General features: G+C 51.8%; 1 protein-coding gene across 1 annotated transcript in view; it reads left to right on the top strand.

The window, feature by feature from the left end:
- The window catches only part of ASTN2 (astrotactin 2), a 353993-nt gene that overhangs the window by 320559 nt on the left and 13239 nt on the right, over positions 1-20195 (top strand). The window lies entirely within an intron of this gene.

Raw genomic sequence — 20195 nt, 5'->3', positions numbered from 1 at the left:
TGATCTGTTCGGTCAGCCCGATGTTACAGCAGACACCGGGCAAACAAGGAGACTCTTTCTGTTGTGTAGGATATTCTGCTCAGCTGGTGAAAATTGAAAACCAGTGTTTGCCAGTACAGTGGTGGAGGCACTGGGAATCTGTGGGAGACTCCACTGGAATAAGTCACATTTTCAGCATCCTGAGCTTCCCGGTCCATGCCGGGTGGATAGGGTCGTCTGTCACGGATGAACTGAGCTAATATCATCAGATTGAAGCAAGTTGCTAAATGCCTGGTGGATTGAAATAGCCAGATATTTAAAGTGCGATAGGTAGTGTTTATATAAGTTGCTGTTTATGTCGGTAGGATACATACCACAGATCAGCGAGGCACCACGTCCGTCTGCCAGCCACCCAGTTCCCCCTGCAGGGGTGGCTGGCCGTGCCTGTGCTGGTGTTCTCTTGCCTCTTCTGAGATGTTCTTTGAGCACGTGGGATTGGATTGTCTGTTTGAATCACGTGGAGTAATTAGTGTCCAAAGCAAAGGGATAATTTCAGAATCTGAATATTAACTTCCCCTTCATTATCATTTGGAGGAGGTCTGGGCTTTTCAACTTGGCTTGTGTTAGCGAGGGCATCCTCTGTCTTGAGGGGGATATCAGGAGTCAGCACAGTAAGAGAGAAAAAAATTGAGAAATAAGGCAAGGAGACAGAGCAGATACAGAGTACACGAGAAAGAAACACCCAGGGCTTAATGTCAGAGAGACTGTAATAATTAAAACACATTTTGTAGTGAGTAATGAAACTTTTTATAGGACCACAAAAGCATTTAAAGTGAGAGCTGGCAAATGGTCTGTCAGTGAGAACTTTTTAAGACCTTGATTAATACTTTCCCTTTGCCTCCCTCTTCACCACCCCCTGGTTAAGTATCTTGACAGCCTCCGAAGAAGGAGCAGCCTTTATCACACATCTCTTGAGCAGGGCTGCCTCCAGGAGTGGGCTCCAAGTGATACCTCTTGCCATTTAATAATTGTAAATGTTTTTCTTGTTAAATATATATATATAACGCATAAATACAATTATTAATATCTCTGGGAGCTCTGCTGCTCTGAAAAGGTGCCAGGGAGAGGCTGGAGCAAGCGCAGAGCTTGCTAATAACCCACCGCCCATAAAATCAGCTGGTTGTGAGCTCTCAGCCGTTCGGCTTACGGCTGCTAGGGGCACCGGGGGAGGGAAGAGCCGCTGGGTTTGATGTGGGGGCTGCTGCTGAGGTGAGTGCATGGAGCTGGGAGCCAGAAGGTCTGGCTCTTGGGCAGCCTGGGCTGCCAAATCATCTTCCCCATCTGCTGGGCAGGGATAATTGCACTCACCCATCGCTTTAGGGGCTCTGTTATCTAATTCCTGGTGTCTGCATAGGGCTGGGAGAGCCTTGGGTGGACGGCAGAAGGCTTTGTCCAGAGTCTTGTCATCTCTTCCGTCAGGGCCAGGCTTCTGCTTCGCAGTTTTGAGGCACATGGCCACGGAGGGGGTAAGCAGTCAGCCATGCCCCGTGTTCTGGGGGTGCTATGGGCAGCTCCGACTCTCTGTGGGTGCCCTTGGGTGAGGGACAGTAGGTTTTTGTGGGGAGCCGTGGCTGCAGGCAGCCAGCAGGCAGCAGTCCCCTGGCATCAAGGAGCTTTGGACCTCATCCTTGTGTGGGGACAGGCCCTGGGGTGACGCACAGTGTTGGCTCCATCCCACAGCTAATGCTCAGCAGGGCTTGGCACGCTGTTCCCAGGGCTGTGCACACTTAAGCACACATGTATGGACACATGTTTGTGTTGGCACCCGTGGGGCATAGACCCACGCTCCTGGGCATCCAAAAAAGTGTGCATGCACACACACTACAGCACACCCTTCTTAGCGCTGGCTGCTGCACGCCCAGCACACCTGCATGCACTGGTACACCTACTGCTCGATGTGTTTGCATGCACTGCCGTGGATGCATGCATATCCGACACACACACGTTTGCTCCAACCTGCGTCCTAACCAGCACGTGTTTACTTGGCATCTGAGCGTTCTCAGATTCATCGGCACACGCATCAAATATCCCTCTGTTCAGATGTCCATACAGTTGCAACACAGCATGAAGAAAGCCAGAACAGTGAAATGTGAGGCTAACACTCTGTTCTGAGCCCGTGCAGATGTAACAACAACAGAAACATGGGAACAGGGTCATTTCATAAATTGAATTTCTTCTGCTTGTTTCATTTGTTTCCGTGGAAAAATAGCTATCTTGGAAGGCTCTGGCCTGCGTAGAATCCTGATTTAAGCCACTCAACAGGGACCTGTGCTTTTCTCTAGGCTGTTAGGTGAGCACACAGAGTCTGCAGCACTGATGCTTTTGCTTGTTCAGTAGTCTGAGGGTATCACACAAACCGAGAGAGAACTGTGAGATTGTGGAAGTCTCTTCTGCTCTGTAAATGTGTCAGACATTCTGTCTCTTTTCTTCTCCAGTACCTAGGCAATTCCACTCTGCCATTGACCGTTCAGTTGGAGTATTACCAGCCTGAGATCAAAGCTGGGCTTAAGTATGAAAGTCAAAACCAAAATATGCTCTACAAGCAAACAAATAAACAAAGTCAGATTGATTCCTTTGCTTTTGAGACTTCTGTAATTTCAAAACATAAGCTAACAAAAGAAGAAATAATTTCTTCGTCCTTTGCAATTTCGGTCTGACAAAAGTATGTTGCCTGTCAGCCCTTTTCTTCCCTTTGCCTGTAGTGCCTTGGGGTTGAGGTGTCCCTGCACGGAGGGTTTTCGAAGGGAAAGTAGCTCATGTCAGCAAAGATGTGTGTGCTCTGTAGGCTCCGGTACGCGTGTGGAGAGTCCTGCTGGTCTGTCAGACATGGGTGCCCATGTGTGGGGATCCCTGCTGCTGACGTTCACACACACAGGGACACTGAGGGTGGTCCTTGAAGACTGTCAAGTTTGGTTTAAGCTGTTAAAACCCCAAAGTCTTATAATTCTTTCAAAATGTGTTGCAGGAGAGGTGTTTGTTCTCCCCTGAGGTTGGCTAGAAAGCAGTCTGTCAAGTGTCCTCCCGGGTTGAACTGGAAGAGGATGGGTGAGGAAGGCAGAGGGAGAGATGCCTGTGTGTCTGTTTAGTACTCGTTTTGCATGGACCAGCCAGCCCGGACAGTGGTTAACACCAGTCAGACTGATGGTTTGGGAGCTTGGGAGCACTGTGCTGTGACAGGCAACTTGTGATGCACCAAACACCAGTCAAGAGGAAGGGCTCTCGCTTGTCTCAGAGGTCAAACTCAGCCTGGAAGGACTAAGCTTTCATTACTCATGGCCCTTACATAGCTCAGCATCCTACAAACCCAACTGATCTCGTCACTGTGGAGGTAGGAGCTTCCCTTGTGCTTCCCACAGCCTCCCTGAGCCTTCGGTCCAGCTCATCCATCTCAGCTTCTCACCCTGTCGTTCCTTGAGTGCCTGGGGATGCCTCTTCACTGAGCTGTACCTGATCAGCCACTGGAAAGTGGTTTTGCCAGCCCAGCACGTTCATTTCAGATACTTGGGGAGACACCAAGTATCCCTCAGCCAAAAAAGGGAAATTTTGGAAAGCGAAATGAAAACCCCCTCCAGCTCCTCAGTGGAGCTGCAGTGCAAACACACCAACTCCTTCCCTGCGCCACAGATACTATAATTATAGATTAGATTAAATCCCAATGTTTCACTTTATTTACATTCCTGACCTAGCCTATTCATTTCCGGTGTTTGTGCCAAGAATCAGCACAAAATTTACTGGAAATAATATGGAAGTCATCAGGATCCCTTCCAAAGCCTTTCCTTGGAGTGTGTTCACGTGCTAAGAAGGAGCCTCGACTTTGCATTCCCTTTGTTGGCTCTGATAGGGCTTGCCCAGGGTGATCCTGAACCAACCCAAAGGCTCTGGGAGAGCAAGTTTCGGGAGTGTTGGAAGGGTGGAAACCCCTTCCCAGGGGATGGAGATGGGACACTGCCATCAGATGGAAGGGGATTCAGTTAGACCTTAGAGTAACAACACAAGGCTTTCACCTGCAGCCAAGACCCACCAAGCCCTGCCCAGACAGCATCATCCCCTGTAGGGTCTGGAGGCCATCGCCAGAATGGCCAAGCTTAGCCTCTGTCATCACGTGCTGGCTGACAGCGTCCTTTTATTTCGGCCAGCTTAAGACAAGCAGCAAAGGTGTTGAGTAGGGAGAACCCATCATAGCACAGAGAGACGGTAATTGCAATTCAGCAGGCTGAATGTGCTGGAGGAGCTGGCCCAGAGCAAGGCTGATTAATGTTGACTGACCTCTGCCTTGTGCATAGCTGGGATAAAAAGTGGAATGGAAACCCTTGGTGCTCAAGAGTGTGCTAATGCTGGCAGCAGTCCGCTGTTCCTTATATGATACTAATTGTTATTGTTGGTTTTCCATCAGAAAGACGCGTGAGTGAGCACTGGAGCAATCGGAGACAGATCCCAAATAGCTCAGTGGCATGGGTTAAAACACATCTGTTACAGCCCTTGGCTGAGTCCCCTGTGTGCACAGGAGCTGTGCTGCTTCATTGAATCCACCTCTTCTATTCCACATGCTCTCCAGCTTCCTGAAGCTGAGTGGTGTATGACTGTAGTTTCTTCACAGGCACTCCTGGCTTGCGGAAGCTCAAACAAGGCAAGTCAGCAGTTGAACAAGTGTTTGCTGAGTCCCTGTGCTCTAAATGCAGGCTTGTCCTCCCTCAGCAGTTTAGGGTTGCTTCAGAATCAGATGTGTGGTCATTTTTGCTGAAGGAAGCCCAGCACCAAACTGTCTGGCCCCGCCTGGGCTGCGCACGGATCACTGCAGTGGAGATGGGTTGGTGCCAGGAAGGATGGGCTGTACACGGAGGTCAGGGGTTCAGCACAAGGAGGAGACAATCTCTCTTACTGCTGATATTAATGAAGTCCCATGCATGGAAGAAGGTTAGTTCCCGTTGAAGTTTCCAGTGTTAGGAGGGTACACATAAAAAAGCTGTAAGGAAGACATTCATGCTTTCTTCAGGGCCAGTCAAAGTGCTGGAGGCTTTCCCCAACTTTGCCATTTGCTCTGCTGGGTGATTTAACCAGATCACTTTGTCTCACTTTCATCCTCATCTGTTTGCCTGTCCCCTTCATAGGCACAGGGTTTAAGCTCTGTTTCGCTATCTCTGCATACAGCCCAGCCTGGGTGAATGAGATCAGGGCTTCCAGGTGCTGCTGCAGCATCCGTTGGCCATCGCCCTTCTAAAAGTTTGGTTTGTGCCTCAATCCTTCTGATCTCTCTCTGCCACCAGTATTCAGCCACCTGGGACACATCTGGAGTCAGGATGCACCTTTCTACTGACCTTATGGAACCTTCTTCCCTAATTGTCCTGGTTAAACCATGACGCTAGTGTCTGCCAAGTGTATGAGCATCTCCGTCCTTTTTGCTGGAAAGATCAGGTTATCCTCCACAAATTCTCTGCTTCTGCTCGTACCCCATGCCACAAAGAGAAACAGAACAGCCTTTGTTGCCTCCCACATTTGGCTCCTCCCCATCCCTTCCTCAGGACATCTGGATTGATACAACATTCTTGTTTTTGGCCTAAAACCTCCCGGCATCCAAACTCCAAACCTGGCTGGGTCCAGGCCCATTCGTATTGCTTCTCTGGGGGTGGCTGCAGGAAGGCTGGCAGCGGGGGAGGGAGGAGGAGGCATGGACAGGTCGTTGTGTAGGGTATTGCAGCTGGGGGAATGTGCAAATATAGGATTCGTCTTGGAAATGGTAACGGGGTGGAGAGGAGGAGCTTGGCCTCTTCATTTGTTGGTAGACAAATGGACCTTTGCAATTCCACCTTTTCCCTGTCACCCATCCCCTGTCGGCAGCCCTTTACAGTTACGGACTTGGAGAGTATTCTTATTTCTGAGTGTGTAGAAACCTAATGCCACTAACATACATCTGTCCAAGTCTTATCTCATTGCCTAATGGGAGAGCAAGTACAAGAGATGCAATATAAATATCAACGCACAGGCGTTGCTGGCTTTGATTTGCCTCTAAGCTATGCATTGTGCTACTGCGTTGGAGTCATTGGCTTTGTTCATCAGTTCTCCATGGTATAGAACACTTTTTTCCTGAAGGCTGGAAAGCTGGGGGCCAAGTTGGTTTGATTCTTACAGCAAGGTTTGAACCCTCTCCCCTTCCAGGACACAAGGAATTCACTGCTTGGCATGGACGTTTCTTTTATCTTGTAGGGAAGGAATAGGTCAGGAGAAGGGCAAGTGCTTTTGTTCTTGTTGGCCATGTCCTAGCAAGGGGAACTGAGGCAGGGAGAGGTTATGTGACATGCCTGAAGTTTGTTCAGTGGGCTGGAGCTGAGCAGAGTCAAGAGCTGCCCTTCGTTACACTTCACATAAGCCCCACTTCAGGAAAGCACTTAAGAGAATTGCTTTTTTGGTCAGGGGATTAAGCAATACCTCCTGCATAAAAATGCAGTTTCCTCTTCCTAATTTCTGCCTGCCGTTGGGGACCCAGGTACCTGAGAGTGCACATCAAGGAACCCGAGGCACCCCCTCAAAAGTGCTGCTGGCTGGCTTTATGTCTCACACCTCCCCTCTCTCTTGTTCCTATTCTCAGTGTGTTGGTGGTGGGGTTTTTTTTCCCAGCAAAACCAACCTGGTGGCAAAATGACATTTTTGCACAGCCCTGGAGACAGCAGGTGATGCCCCTTTGCCAGCTGGAGTTTCCCCTCTGTTCCAAAGTGCCGATGAAGCTCCTGCTGCTGCACCTCCAGGAGCGATGCTCGCTCCTTGTGGGGGGCAGCACCAGGGCTTTGACACCAAGAGGCAGTGTTACATCACTTCTGCAGATCCGAGCCCTGCTTGCAGTCTTGCTGGGGTGCACACAGCCCAAAACAAGCTCTGCCCATGCTGATCCTGGAATTTAAATTATGGGCAAGCGTGATGCAGAAGGATCCAAGCAGACTGCCTGTGAGCCAGCCCGAGCCAGACACAGCATGGCCGCGTTCGCTTGGCAGTCCTGTGGCTTTAGGGTCGCTCTGCCAAGCTACGAGGAGAGCAAGGGGGTGTCAGACAGGGTGCAGGCCTGGGCTAGCAGGGCTGCTCTGCAGCAGGATTGGAGCTGGTACTTTCTGTAGTACGGTGCTGGTGTTGTTTCCCTGCTCAGGTCTCTGTTAGGGTGATTGTCCCTTCGCTGTGCACTGTTTTGTGGCTGGATAGCTCTGGTACACCCCAGGCAGACTCTGCCTGCAAAACGATGGTTGGATTTGCCACGTGTGGGTTCATGTGTCACTAGTAAACACTTCGATGTTTGGGTGGGAAGTTCCTGCCTTCTCCTTTGACTGCCTCCCTGCACCCAGTAGCAGCTCAGCCTGATAACTGCAGACAACTCAGGTTTTTAATGGGCTAATTATAGCCTTAAGGAGAGGCCAAAACAGCTGCATCCGTAAATACACCCCAGGAAGGATGTGACAAGCTGCTCTGGTGCCCAGGTGTTCAGATACTGGTGCACCCACAGGTCTTATCTGAACCTGGAGCCATACCCACAGCCTGTGGAGTAAATCAGCTCACGCAGACTCTGGATGGGACCCCAGGTCCCAAAAGCTGGAGATATTTGGCCCAAAAGACGATGCTTATCTAAATAAAAAGATAAGTCATGAGCTAATCCTACCTGCCCATCTTCTCCTCCACACTCTAGAGGCAAAGTTTGGATGCCATTACCTACCAGATCTGTCCCAGCTCAGACCAGCAATGTGTATATATCTTATGTATGACCTGCAAGTCCATAAAACTAGTTAAACTTTCTTTGTTTTGTTTCAGTTTTCTAAATAACACCTGCAGCACATCCCACACCATCCTTTTCTTGTTGTTAAACAACACAGAGTCCCTCACCAGCCTTGTCTCCCCAGAGAGCACTTTATCTTAATTTTCCTTTAGTTATTTTTGGGTGCGTATTTAAAAAAAAAAATATCTTTTTTAATCTTTGGACCTGCACAGAACATTACATCTGTGAGCACCCACCTCCTGGTTGTGCTGCACTGGAGTTTATCAGCACACAGTGACCTCTACAGCTCCGCCACCCCTTCTCCCCCTCCGGGTCACGGAGCAAGGCTGTTTGTCCTGGGGAGGCTGTGTGGGTGCTGGACCCCCCCTGCACAGGCCATTGCTGAAGTCAGTTGCTTTCTAGTAGATCTCAAGTGACCTTGAACTTATTCCTTGGGGGGTGGGGTTTTTTCCCCTCTGCAAAAGAAATTTGCTTGTATTTTCCTAGTTGGTGGATATTGAGCGCATCTGGATTTTTCCGTGCTGGTCGCATCTTCGGTTATGGGGTCTGGCCCAGGCCCTGTTGTGGTTGATGGAGATGTTGCTCCCCTAGATTTCAGGCAGCCTTGGGTTCTGCTGATGGAGCAGGAGTGTGGTAGGGCATGGCTGCAACTGCTCCACCTCGGCTGCTGCTGCTTCACTCTCTTGCTTGGAAGCGGACTTGTCAGGAGTGCCCACGTTTGGGGGCCTTTTGCGGTTGTATGGGCTGAGGCTAGAAATCTCTCAACTTCACAGGTTTGCAGCCCTCGTTGCCTGTCTCAGGTTAGGTTATGGCTGAAGTAACTGGCTTGGTTGCTTGGCCAGCTACTTAGATGGCCAAGGCCCTGCTGCAGAACCTGTGTTTGCAAAAGTAGCTAGTGAATTCATACATCTCCATTTTGGGACCATCATCTTCCAGGCTTTGCTGGCAGAGCCACAGCTCCCATTGGCTTCAGCTGAATTTGCACCAGGGTAGGTCAGTGTAAAATGGAGACATTCAAGGTTAGCAAGTAACCTCAAAGTAACCGCTTCTTCCTGAATTTTCCCAGCTGTAAAGCAGATGTGTTAGAACTGAGCTAGCCCCTTTGCTAGGTTTCCTGTAGTGAGGAGAAGAGCGTAATAAAATGGGAGAGAAAGCCAAGAAGTAGCTACTTGGTTGAGGAGGTGGCATCTGCATGGGGAGGTGAGACTTGCCATGGGGAGGTGGTCCCTGCTGGAGCTAAGGCCCACTTGGTCTCTGCTTGGTCTCCCCAGTCTGATGCCAACTCGTACTGCCAAGGGTATGATATTTGCCCTGAGTACCTTTAGAGTGATTGCTGCCAGCGCACATGCCCTCATCACTCCTGGTCACCTCACGCACACACGCTCACTTCCCTCATCAGGAATGAGATAAATCTGATTATGCAGCAATATGGTTTTTGTTATGAAAAGAGGAAAGAAAATACCCTGGCTTTCACTGAAAACCCTTGGAGCCAAAGCTTATGTCATAATTTAAATGTTTCTAAAAAAGAAGTAGGGTCTGAGGGTTTCTTTTTGTTCAGGGGGTGGTGGGTGGAGGGGGTGGTGGGGCAGGGGCCCGTCTTCACTAGCTGTGCTGGTGGAGCCAGGCGCCGAGCCTTGCTGCCCTGGCAGGAGGGGGTGCGAAGGGAGCCCCGATTCAGGGAGATGCCTGCCCAGACACCTGGGGCCACTGACTGGGTGCCCCGCTAGCTCAGTCACGTGGGCTTGGGTGCTTACCTTGCCTCAGGTCTGAGCTGTTGTGCCCCCAGCAGCTTTTCTTCCACCTTTTCTTCTCCTGATTTCTGCTAGGGCAGCTGCAGGGCAGTGCGCGGCAGCAGCAACCAGAGCTGCCTCTGCAGCAGGCCAGCCCCTGGCATAGCGTTCTCTCCCCCCCTGAGCATCTCCCACCCCCCCGCAGTTATGGAAATAGCCTCAGTGTCTTTGCAACCAAAAGCACTGTGGAGAAAGGAGTAACCTAAATACTTCTGGAGCCCAGCAAAGTGCCGCACCCCGAGTTCTGCTTGGCAGCGTACCCCGCAGCGTGCTCCACAGGCAGTGACGTCCCTGTGGCTCTTCCATTGCCTGGCCAAACCTGCCCGCTCGCTGCTCCAGCACAGCTGCCCCCATGCAGCCCAGCCCGCGGTGTGAAGCCCACCCGCATCACCCCACATGGGCTCTCAAGCTCTTGCAGGCCACCTCCGGCTTTTGGCTCTGTCCCTGGCTTGTACCTGCTGCACAGCCACACGCTGAATTGTTTTCCAAGTGGAAACATGAGTTGAAGTATTAACTCCATGAGGGCCTTTCTTGCAATGCACCAGGATTAAATATTTATGTTGGCAAAAAGCACGTAACAGGCAGCTCAAGATGAGAGATAATGAAATTGAGGTGTGTGAAAAAAAGTGGGGGGAGGCAGGGGGCTGCAGGAGCAGAAGGGAGAGGGACCCAGGTGGGTTGTAGTATGTGTGCATGGGCGATTGCTTTTGGTTTTATTAATACCCCACCTGTTTGTAGGAGGACCCCAGCCCCATCTCTGGGAGCTCTGTCGTGCAAAAGGGAGTGCAGAGATCAGCCATCGCCGTTCCTTGCATGCACACCAGCGTGGGGTAGGGGTAGGTGTCACCCCAGTGACTTTAACTTAGAGCCTTCTGAAGTGAGGTGGGGCAGGGACCATTGTGGGGAAGGTGCCTGGGCAGGGAGCAGCAAGGGATGAGACCTTCTCTGTGTCATCTGCAAACAATGTACGATCCTAAATCATTAATAGCAGTGATATAGGATCCCTCGCTCTTCCAGACCACTGCAGTCAAGGTTATTTACCGGTGACTGTATCTGATCAGGCAGCAATGTGGTTTGGATTATACGGAGGGTTCCCGATCAGGTCAGGAGGATGCTCATCACAGCGACCGCAGCACACCGAGCAGGGAAGGCCCATGCAAGCCTCCATGGTGGGTGTTAACGAAGAGCCCTGCAAGGATGAGCAGCAGGGGTGTGTGTGTGTGTGTGTGAGAGGGGAGCGGGCACAGGCGAGGTGCACGGCACGGAGGGTGTTGGGCAATGCAGGAGGGAAAACCCCAGCAGGAAAACAAGCAGCACATGCAACAGCGCAGGGCGCTGCTCTTTCTCAATTCATTATCTTTATGAGACAACAACATCTCTCTCCTTCCACCCAACAAACAAGTATCGCGGAAGGCAGCACATGGAGGGTGTGAGTCCTGCACCGTGCTGTGGGAGCGTGGCCAGTCGCGGAGCCTCCGGGGAGGTATGAAACAAGGCATGAATGGAGTGTTAGGAGGGAATGGAAACTCTCCACTGGCTCCCAGGCTGGCTCTTGCGGGGGGTCCCTTGCTCACGATGACAGTGCTGCCTCTCATAAACATGCATTTCCTCATCCCCGTTTGTTTCTCTCTCTTGTGCAATCTCTTGTACCAGACGGGAATGGGGAGTGAGTCCCAGTGGTACGAGAATGTGTTACAAAAAAACTTCCCACCCTGCCACCAACGAAGTACTGAGAAATAACAACAGGGTTTAGAAGAAGAAAAGAGAAAGAAAAGAAAGATGGGGGGAGCCAGATGGATTTGCTACTGGCCGTGAGTTATTATTCTGAGTGTAAACTCAAGGGCATGGCTGTGCCAGTAGTTTGCAGCATCAACCAGCATTCAGAAGCCCCTGCTTTGCTCTGTGCTGTGCACTTCTCTGGGAAAAGGAAGCTCCTTCCCCAAATGACTTTCCTGCATGAAAAACATGGGACAAAAATACGGGTAAAGTCACTTGGCTGAGGTCACATAGTCCTCAAACCAAGAGAAAGTCCCAGCTCCAGCCTGCCTGCCTAACGCCATCCCCTGTGCTGGGTTGTTCCACTTGGGATATGCAAGCAATGCAGCTGCTGCCAGTCCATGGGCATTGGCCAGACTGCCCTTCTCGATCGACACTGCTGGGACAGAGCCCAGCCAGGGTGAGGTGTGTTCCTAAGGTGTAGGATCCAGAGCAAGTCCCACCATTAAACACAGCGTTGGACTGACAGTAGAGGTTAGAAAGTTTCCTGGACCTGGGCTGGTGGAGCAGGGATGGAGGGTCCATGTCCTAGCTCTAGCTGCAGAGGAGGAGTTGCAATCCTTCCATGCAGAGGGAAAAGCAAGGGAAGAAACCTGCAGGGAGCGATGACCCCAGAGCAGCATTTGCAGGAGAGCGGAGCTGGCTCCACACCTCTGGATGCTTGCAAGCATGGCCACCGCAATGGCGAGGCACCCTCCCGAAATGTGGGGCAGTGGGTCTGCAGTCCTGGCAGAGGCTCGCTGAGGGTAGCAGGGCTCTCGCTCCTGGCTGGTTGGCTGTATAGCCATCATTTCAATAAAGAAATTATTACAAGGGGGTGGGGAGACTGGGAGTTGGGGAGGACGGGGGGTGGGGGGCGCGTAGTGGAGAAAAACACAAAACATCTGTTTTACTTCAAATCAGGGAAGATTCCTTTGCTTGCAAGGAATGTGTAAATCACGCCGGGCTGGGAGATGTACATAACCCTGCCTGAAAGCTCCTCTGTACTTCAAACGAATTCTAACGTGCTTACTGGGATTTTGTTTTTATTATTTGTTTCGGAGCCCCCCCGCCTCGTCCTACCCTCCGCCCTCCCTTTCTGCCTGCCAGAGCTGTGAGAACCTCCTGCCCACTGCCAGCCCCTGGCCCTGTCCCCCCTCGATTCGGGGGCCTCGGGGCATGGGGCAAGAGGCCAGCGGGCAGCAGCGACAGCAGACCTGGCTTGCGTCCTTCTGCTGGGGCTTGCGGGCACGCAGCATCCCTGCCTTGCCACCATCCTCCCCCCATGCCATCCCTGTGCCAGCATTGTGGGGCTGTTGCAGGGACCCATTGGCTGCCCTTGCTGCTCTTGCAGCCCGGCACAGGGTGTGGGTGCCTCTCGGAGGCTGGCACATATGGATCCTGCCTGGGATGCTGCAAGCACAGCTAGCAGAGGAGATCCCCTCCTCCAAGCCATTCCCTTGTGTGCGGTTATTGTTGTGCTTTGTGCGGAGGGTGAAGCTGAGGCTGGCCAATGGTGCTGAGGACAAACCCAACAGAGGTAGATAGATCGACAGCCTCTGTTAGTAGGGATGCACAACCACCTCCCCATGCCAGCCTACTAAGGTGACTCGTCCTGCACCAGTGGGACCACCCTCGGGGCTGAGGATGGGCTCCGCTCCCTGTGGTCGAGGCAGCCAGCCCTTTGCCTTTCTTCTGAGGCTGTTGAGCAGGAGGCCCTATTGTGGTGGCTTATATAAGAACAGTCAGCCATCGACTCGCTTGACGTGGACCACCCACTACTCTGCAGATGACACTGGCTTTTGAAGTCACTACCAGCCTGGGCTGGATTTCAACCAGCAGCCCAGATGGAAGCCAAGCCCCCAGGAGGATGAGAACAAGCCCTACCAAGGGGATCTCCTGGGGTAGCGAACTGTCGAGTGTCTGGTTCTTGTTTAGAGTGACTGTGAGGTTGGGAGGGGCAGGCGTTTCCCAATTTGCCAAGGGTCACAACCTTCCTCTCCCCCCATCTCTCCAGGGCCGGCGATGGCCAAGCCTGGCAGAGTGTTGGTAGGTTGAGCGGCTGGTATGGTTAGCTGTGAACATTTCCATTGTGGAGCTCACTGCAGGGGTCCAGGGCCTTGCTTGTCTCTCCTTTCTCCCTGGCACAACTGGAGGAAGAGTTTGATTTATTCCCTCCCTTCTTCTGAGCAGCCTTCTCGTCTCCTGCAGCCGCAGCCTCCCTGAGCCCTGCTGTCTCTTCACGGAGGAGGACGGCAGCCATCCTAGGAGCAGCCCAAGTACTGAAGTGATGCATCTCTCCTGGGACACCCACCCAGCATGCAGGACTAATGCTTTTAGATGAGGCTGAAAGCCACTTACCATAGATCCCTGTGAAGAAGACAAGCCAAACCTCGGAGTAATGGAGTAATGATCTACCCCACAACACATAACCTTCATGAAGCTGGGGCTGGAGGCTTCGGGGAACAGGGGGTGGGGTGGGCTGGACTGTGGCTTTGGGAAGAGTGGCAGGGTTGTCCTGGGCCAAAGCGGGTAGCAGAAGGTATTACAGCGGGAGGGAAAGAGGATGCGGGTGCTGCCTGGGGATACCCTGGCCCTGGGAGTGGTGGGGGGGTTGTGGAGAGCTAGAGGGATTGATGGTCATTGCAGTGCCCATGTGAAGGCTGCAGCAGGACCCGAGGAACATGTGGGATGCAGAGCCTGGGGAAAGCCCTCCTTGGCTGTGCTGTGCCCAGGACAGCTTGATCCATCACCAGCTCTTGCTGACTCTCTGCAGCCGGAGCAGGATGAGCCCCTGTGGTTTGCAGCCTCAGGCGTCAATCTGAGCCATGGCGTGGGGGGAATTGTTCCAGCAGCACGGGGAGTCAAAGGCAACTCATTTGACCTTTGTCCAAAGGCTTTGTTTGGGATCTCCTGGTGAGTCCCAGCAGAACAGGGACACTGGCACTCGACAGACTGATACGGGCTGCTTTTGCTTCACTGAGACAAAAGCAGCAGCCCGTAGTGGCTCAGCACCACCTCCTTCTGGTTCTTCACCCCACTGAGGGACATTGGAATTCACATCCTGGGTAACCTGGGCCTTTTTCTGGCCTTGCCAGGCAGGGGGGAAACAACTTGCCTCAAGCCCTGAGACAGGCAGTGGAGACTGCAAAGAGCTGGGCCAATTTTTGCTGCATTGCCTTTATAAGCACATCTGCGAATCTTCATCCTCGCAGCCAGCAGGACGAAAGCAAGGCCACAACTGCCAAGAAATACGGACCTCAGACACCCTCTATCCGTTTTGCCCAAAGCTGGTAATTCCAGAGTGATCCTGCTTTTTCTGCCATTGTCCTGTCCTCAGGGTTCAGGGACCATCCCTGTGGGACACCCCGGAGGGTCTACTGGGCATCTTCAAGCTAATAAGAGACTTCTTGCTCCTCGGAGCACCCCTAGGAGCTAAAGCCCCAGGGTTGCAATGTTAATGCTATCTCATGTCAGGGCAGCTTTTTTTGGGTGTGCTGTCCTGCTGCCGTGCCAAGGAGCTGTTCTCTCATCCACGTCTTGTCTCCAGCTGAAGCTTTGTGCAGTGCAGCGGCCCCTCTCTACAGAGAAGCTTGCTCTGCTAATCAGTGGCGTAAAGCTGCTCCTGAAAGGATGTATTCTGAGTGTGAGCCATGCACGGGGGAAATAGAAACCTTATTGAGGGTGAGGCAGTAATTATCTGCTCCTTGCCAGTGGTTGCAAGGGGCAGGGGTGACAAAGGAGGAAGTCTGTAAGACAGAGAAAATGGCGGGGGGGTGGCAGGGGGCACTGCTGGTGCTCCAGCCCTGGGACAGTGAAGGATGCAGCAGCCAGGAGGGCTACAGTGACCGTGCTGCACCTTCTGGGTGAAACCATGGCCCTGCTGAAACCGGCTGGCATTTTTCCCTCATTTCCAGTGAAACACTTTTTCACCTGAGGCAATCTTGGCACTGCCGCTTGCAAGGTGTCCGTCTGGCAAAGGGGCTCCTTGTGGGATCTTGGCCCTCCAACACAGGTATCATTCAGGAGCAGGGCTCTAGGGAACAGATGGTGGCCTGTGTATCAAGGCCCTCTTTCACATCCATGGTGGTACTGGGAATCGCTGCTCCGGTGGGGTTTATTGACAGGGTTTCGAGGGAAATCTTGGGAAATTGAGACGCTGCAGCTGAAGCTGGGAAGGTGAGCGTCCTGCCGGGGATATCTCTAGTGGGAAGGCAATGGATCCAGGCAGTAGCAAGAAATGATCTTTATTTAAAAAAAGGTTTAAAATTAATTTTATTTCTTTCCCCTTCATCCTTTTTTTTTTTTTTTTTTTTTTTTTTGGATCTTGTTTGACAGGGATCTGAAACACAAAGAGATTGATGAAGTGCTGTAGGGAGCGAGAGCTGAGCGAATTTGCGTTGTAGCTTGGCTCAGGCATGCAGTGTCTGCCGTGGGAGCAGGGGGATCGGTGCTCGCACCTTCCCCGCTGCAGGTTTTGAATCTCCGTGGCTTTGTAGCTGAGAGACAGAGGACAAACCTAGGAAACCTGGAGCAGCATAGTATGCTGACCCAGTGCCGAGGGAAGACAGCGTTTCAGTGCCCAAAGTCACGGAGCGGTATTTTCCTGTTGTCAGCTCTTGAACTGATAGACTGTCACCAAGGTACCTTGTTTGTGCTACCTGGGGGTCGACCTTGCATGTAGACATGCTCGGCAGTCTCCTGTGAGCCTCTACTCCCTCTTGTCACCTCCTCAGTGCCACTCAGCTGCTGCCTCAGATAAATCCAGGTGCCAGATAAGAAGGCATCTGATACTGCTTTAGTTTCTGCGTCTCTCATCAAGCAGCAGTGTGTGGCAGCTCTGCGGTTTGTGGTACGTGCAGTGGGTGCCGCAGAACACTTCTGTGAGTGCGGTGGGGGGATGCCGTGACACCAAAGTGGCACTGTCCTGTGCTGCACTCCTGTAATGCATTAAGTAGACCTGCTCTTCTCCCTGGTAGCTCCCCTAAGTACCACAGTCTCAAGTCAGTGGTTTTGAGTATGGACATGGCATCAGCTGCAACTCAAAGTAAACTTGCAGTGCAGATAACCCTGGGTGACATTTCCAGGGTTGCCACAGAGCAGAGATGGACCCACGGCTGTGCAACCCTGTTCCCAGCCCCACAGCTGCTCCACCTGTCCTCACCATCTCAGAGATCAGGTCTCCTCTGCCCTTTTCCAGAGGTCTTCTTGAACAAGCAGCCTCTTACTGTGCAGAGCAGCCTGTGTTCTTCCTCCTGCCAGGAGTATTTGATGGGCACTGCTTTATATGCTTCCAAAAGGCATCAGACACCTGAGGCATGTTGTGGCAGGTACATTTATTTCCCTCCATCTGACAACTGTGGTCTGGTATTGTTGAGAGGCATCTGTTGAAGGATAACGATTAGTCTCGCAGCACTTGCTGTCCTGGAAAAAAAGGTGTGAATTGTGAGAACAGTTTACTGACAGCCTCATGTATTCGTGTAACAGCAAAGCTTCAATGCTCTGGTGTGGTACCAGCGTTGCTGCTAACCTGTTCCTCCATCATGCTGATGGGAGCAAGGTCTGTTGTCACAGATGGTTAAAAGAAGCCCAGTTATAAAAGGTACTTTTCTTGGGTGGTAGAGCTGTGAGGAGAGCTTTCTAAAAGATGGGTTTTTTTCAAGATGGCACTATCCACTGCTTCCTTATTGCAGTATAGTTTCTGCAGGAAGGCAGAGCCAGCAATAATGGCAATGCAGAAAAGGAGATGGTCCTTTTGCAGAAGAGGTATGATAGATAAGCAGCAATTTGTGGGTGGTGGTGGCAGGTTGGTGGTGGCTTCCTCGGTGCCTCTCCCCAGCGTGCAGCTGGCACCGAGCTGCTCAGAAACTCCTTTTCCAGGGTGAGCTGCCCCCTCTGTGATGGCACAGCCTGAGGTCACAGCAAGCCCCTTCCCCCCAGCCCTGCTCCACATTCCCGCCAGGATTCAAATGCCCTAACAGGAGCATCTGATTGCTGTAATGCTTGTGACAGTTCCAGCCCTGGGGAGGCAGCAGAAGGACATCCACTCCCCTGTAAAGCTCAGCCCACATCCCAGGCCTCCAGCAGAGCCTCTGGTAGGGATGCAGCATGGTCAGTCCCATCCATGCAGTGTGCCCAGTCCTGTCCCAGGGTACCAGCCCAGCTTGCTATCTGGCACCGTGGGCACAGGCATGACTTTAGTGATCAGCCCAAAGTCAGGGCCCAACAAATAGACCAAGAAGTCCTCTCCTTTCAAAAACCACTCCCTGCTTATTGTCTGCTTGGCATTTGCTGCAGAGACTGGGGGGGGTTGTTTTCATTTACCTTTCTTAATTATGCCAAATCACAGAGTCGCCAGTAAGCTAAGCTGCATTCCTGTGGCTTGTGTGAACAGGCTGCTTTTTATTTGATTTTATTTCTTTTTAAATTGTAATGGTTTCTGAATTGGGAATGCTTGCACTAAACACCCCCACCCCCTTTCTGTGCTTGCCCAGACTGCTGCTGGCAGGCGAGCACCGCTTCTGCTCCATAGCCTTCAATGAAAATGGCTGGGAGGCTCAGCAGGAGATGTATGAGCCCATGGAGGGGGGACAGGGGTGTGTGGGTGCCCAGTGGCCCCATGGATCATGCACACCTTGTGGCATGCAGCTGGGGGTAGAACACCCACAGCACCCCATGGCTCTCCCAACTTGCAAAATAGTCTTTCAGGGAAACTCTTTGTGTAAATTTATTGATGGTTTTAGTAGCCAGGAGATGCTGAGATGAAGGTTTGTTGCTGCTCACCACACTGATGCTCTGCTGTATCGGCACAAAGAAACACTCACACGCTCTCAGCGAGCCCCTCACCTTGGTGTCTGGGAGCTGAAGGCCCTGGAGGACTGGGAGAGGACACTGTGGGTCTCCTGAGCATGAGGGTGTGCAGTGCTGGGTGTGAGGAGTGTGTTTACACCCATGTGTGTTTGTTGCAGCATTCCTGGCAGCTCCGCTCTGCCCGTGCCTGAGTCCGGGCACAGCCCAAGCCTTGCGGGCCCCGGGTTCCTCGTGCCCAGTCCCCGTGTTGAAATCACCGGGGAGTGGGGAGGCAGGGATTGCCAAGAGCTGGTCCATTGAGAGCTTTTAAACAGAGGCCTCCAAATTGTTTTTCAGCTGGAACAGGAGGTGAGAAGGGCTGGCAAAGCAGGGGTGTGATGTTTGTGTGTCAGCATGCTGGACCAGCCTCAGCAGCGTGGCGCTGGTTGCGTGCGAGCCCACAGACCCTGGGCTGTGCAGAAGGCACGGACAAGCTGTGACCAACCAGAGGGTGATGACAGGGCTTGCACATAACACCAAGGTGATGCAACCTCAGACAGGTCAGGATTTGTGGTTTTGTGCTCAGCATCATGGTGGTGGCACCATGCTGCCAGGGGCGAGAGCATCCGTTGTGCCACATGTGTGACCCCGGACAGCTCGGCCCTGCACCAAGCTCCAGGAGCTAGCAGCAGGACAGTCTCGTGGCCACAGGAGCAGAGTGCCCAGCCCAGGCCTATCAGCCAAGCTCTCAAGCCCTACTGACGAGAGCAGCTTGCACCACTTTGGAAATCGTGAGACGCACTCTGGAGCAGCGTCTCTGCCCTGTCCCCCATTTACACAGTGCAGGGGTCTCCTCAGCACAGCCCAGGTTTGCCACAACAGCCACTGCTGTTGGATGCAGCCAGCTACTCATAGGCACACGGTCACTTAGCGGGGTGTTTGGCAGCTGCAGGAGTGCTTGTTGGACTCCTTCTTGGAGCCTTTTCTCTACAGCCCATTTGTGGTACAGCACGTCATTCAGCAGCTGCATGAGCCCAGAGGCTTCTGGAAGAGCAGTGCACAAGGCAGAACAGAAATGCCTGTGGTATCTCTGTAGGATATAGAGAAATCAGCTGCTGAGCTGAGGAAGGTCAGATGCAGAAGTCCTTATCTCCCTTCCCACAAATAAGGATCATGAGTAAAGCACTCAAACATCATGAGCATCATGAGAGGAAGTTAAAAAAAACATGAGCTGACATTGTTGTCTATAAATAAATAACATGTTCTGGGGGTTCATCGTCAGCCTTACAATTTCATGCCTTTAGAATTTTGTGTTTGGGGTTCTTTTTCTTTCAATTGAGAAGGGATAGATATTTTTTTTCCTTTTTTTTTTTTTTTCTTTTTTTTTTTTTAACACAGTTGACTATCTTCCACAGTCGTTAGATTCCAGGAACCGAAGCTTTAACACGCCCCTCCACTTTCTCTTCCTTCTTCAAGAAGCATCTTGAGCCTAGTGATAAAATCCAGGCTCCAGCCAACGTTGGGTGGGGTATCTATGAGGAAGGTGTTGACATTTCATGAGGCCACATGTTAATTGCTTTCTATCTCTCTCTAAAAGTTCCTTTGGGTCCCAATAGGTTTGGATTTTGTAGTAAACATTGAAGCGGCATTACTTTATAGGACCCTATATGCTGGGTTTTGCGGCAGAGGTGGTGGTGTTTCCAGGCATGGAGGAGCTGATCTCTGCGAAGAGCATATGTGCTTTGAGTGGTGAAATGCTCTTTGGAAGCTCTTTGGGCAAATATATATATTAGTATTTCTAGAATATCAAATGTTGTATATAATCTTACTGAAGGCACGGGTGAAAAAGAGGATCAGCTGTGAGACGGTAGCAGGTAGCCCCAAGCTCCTTTGGAAAGCACAGGGAGAACATGAGAAAACATTGTGAGGAAAGTTTATTGCTAAACAAAACACCTCCAGGTTATGAAGGAGGCTTTGCCAGATCACAGCTACCATATGGCATTCCAGGTTTTCTGATATGGTTTCATGCACCAAGTGTGGGTCTGGGACCTTTTTGTTTCTGGCTTTGACTT

The sequence above is a fragment of the Falco cherrug genome, chromosome 9 (genome assembly GCF_023634085.1).
Source record: "Falco cherrug isolate bFalChe1 chromosome 9, bFalChe1.pri, whole genome shotgun sequence".
Lineage (NCBI taxonomy): Eukaryota > Metazoa > Chordata > Aves > Falconiformes > Falconidae > Falco > Falco cherrug.
Note: the sequence above shows the minus strand (reverse complement) of the source record. Positions and strands in the feature narration are given on the sequence as shown.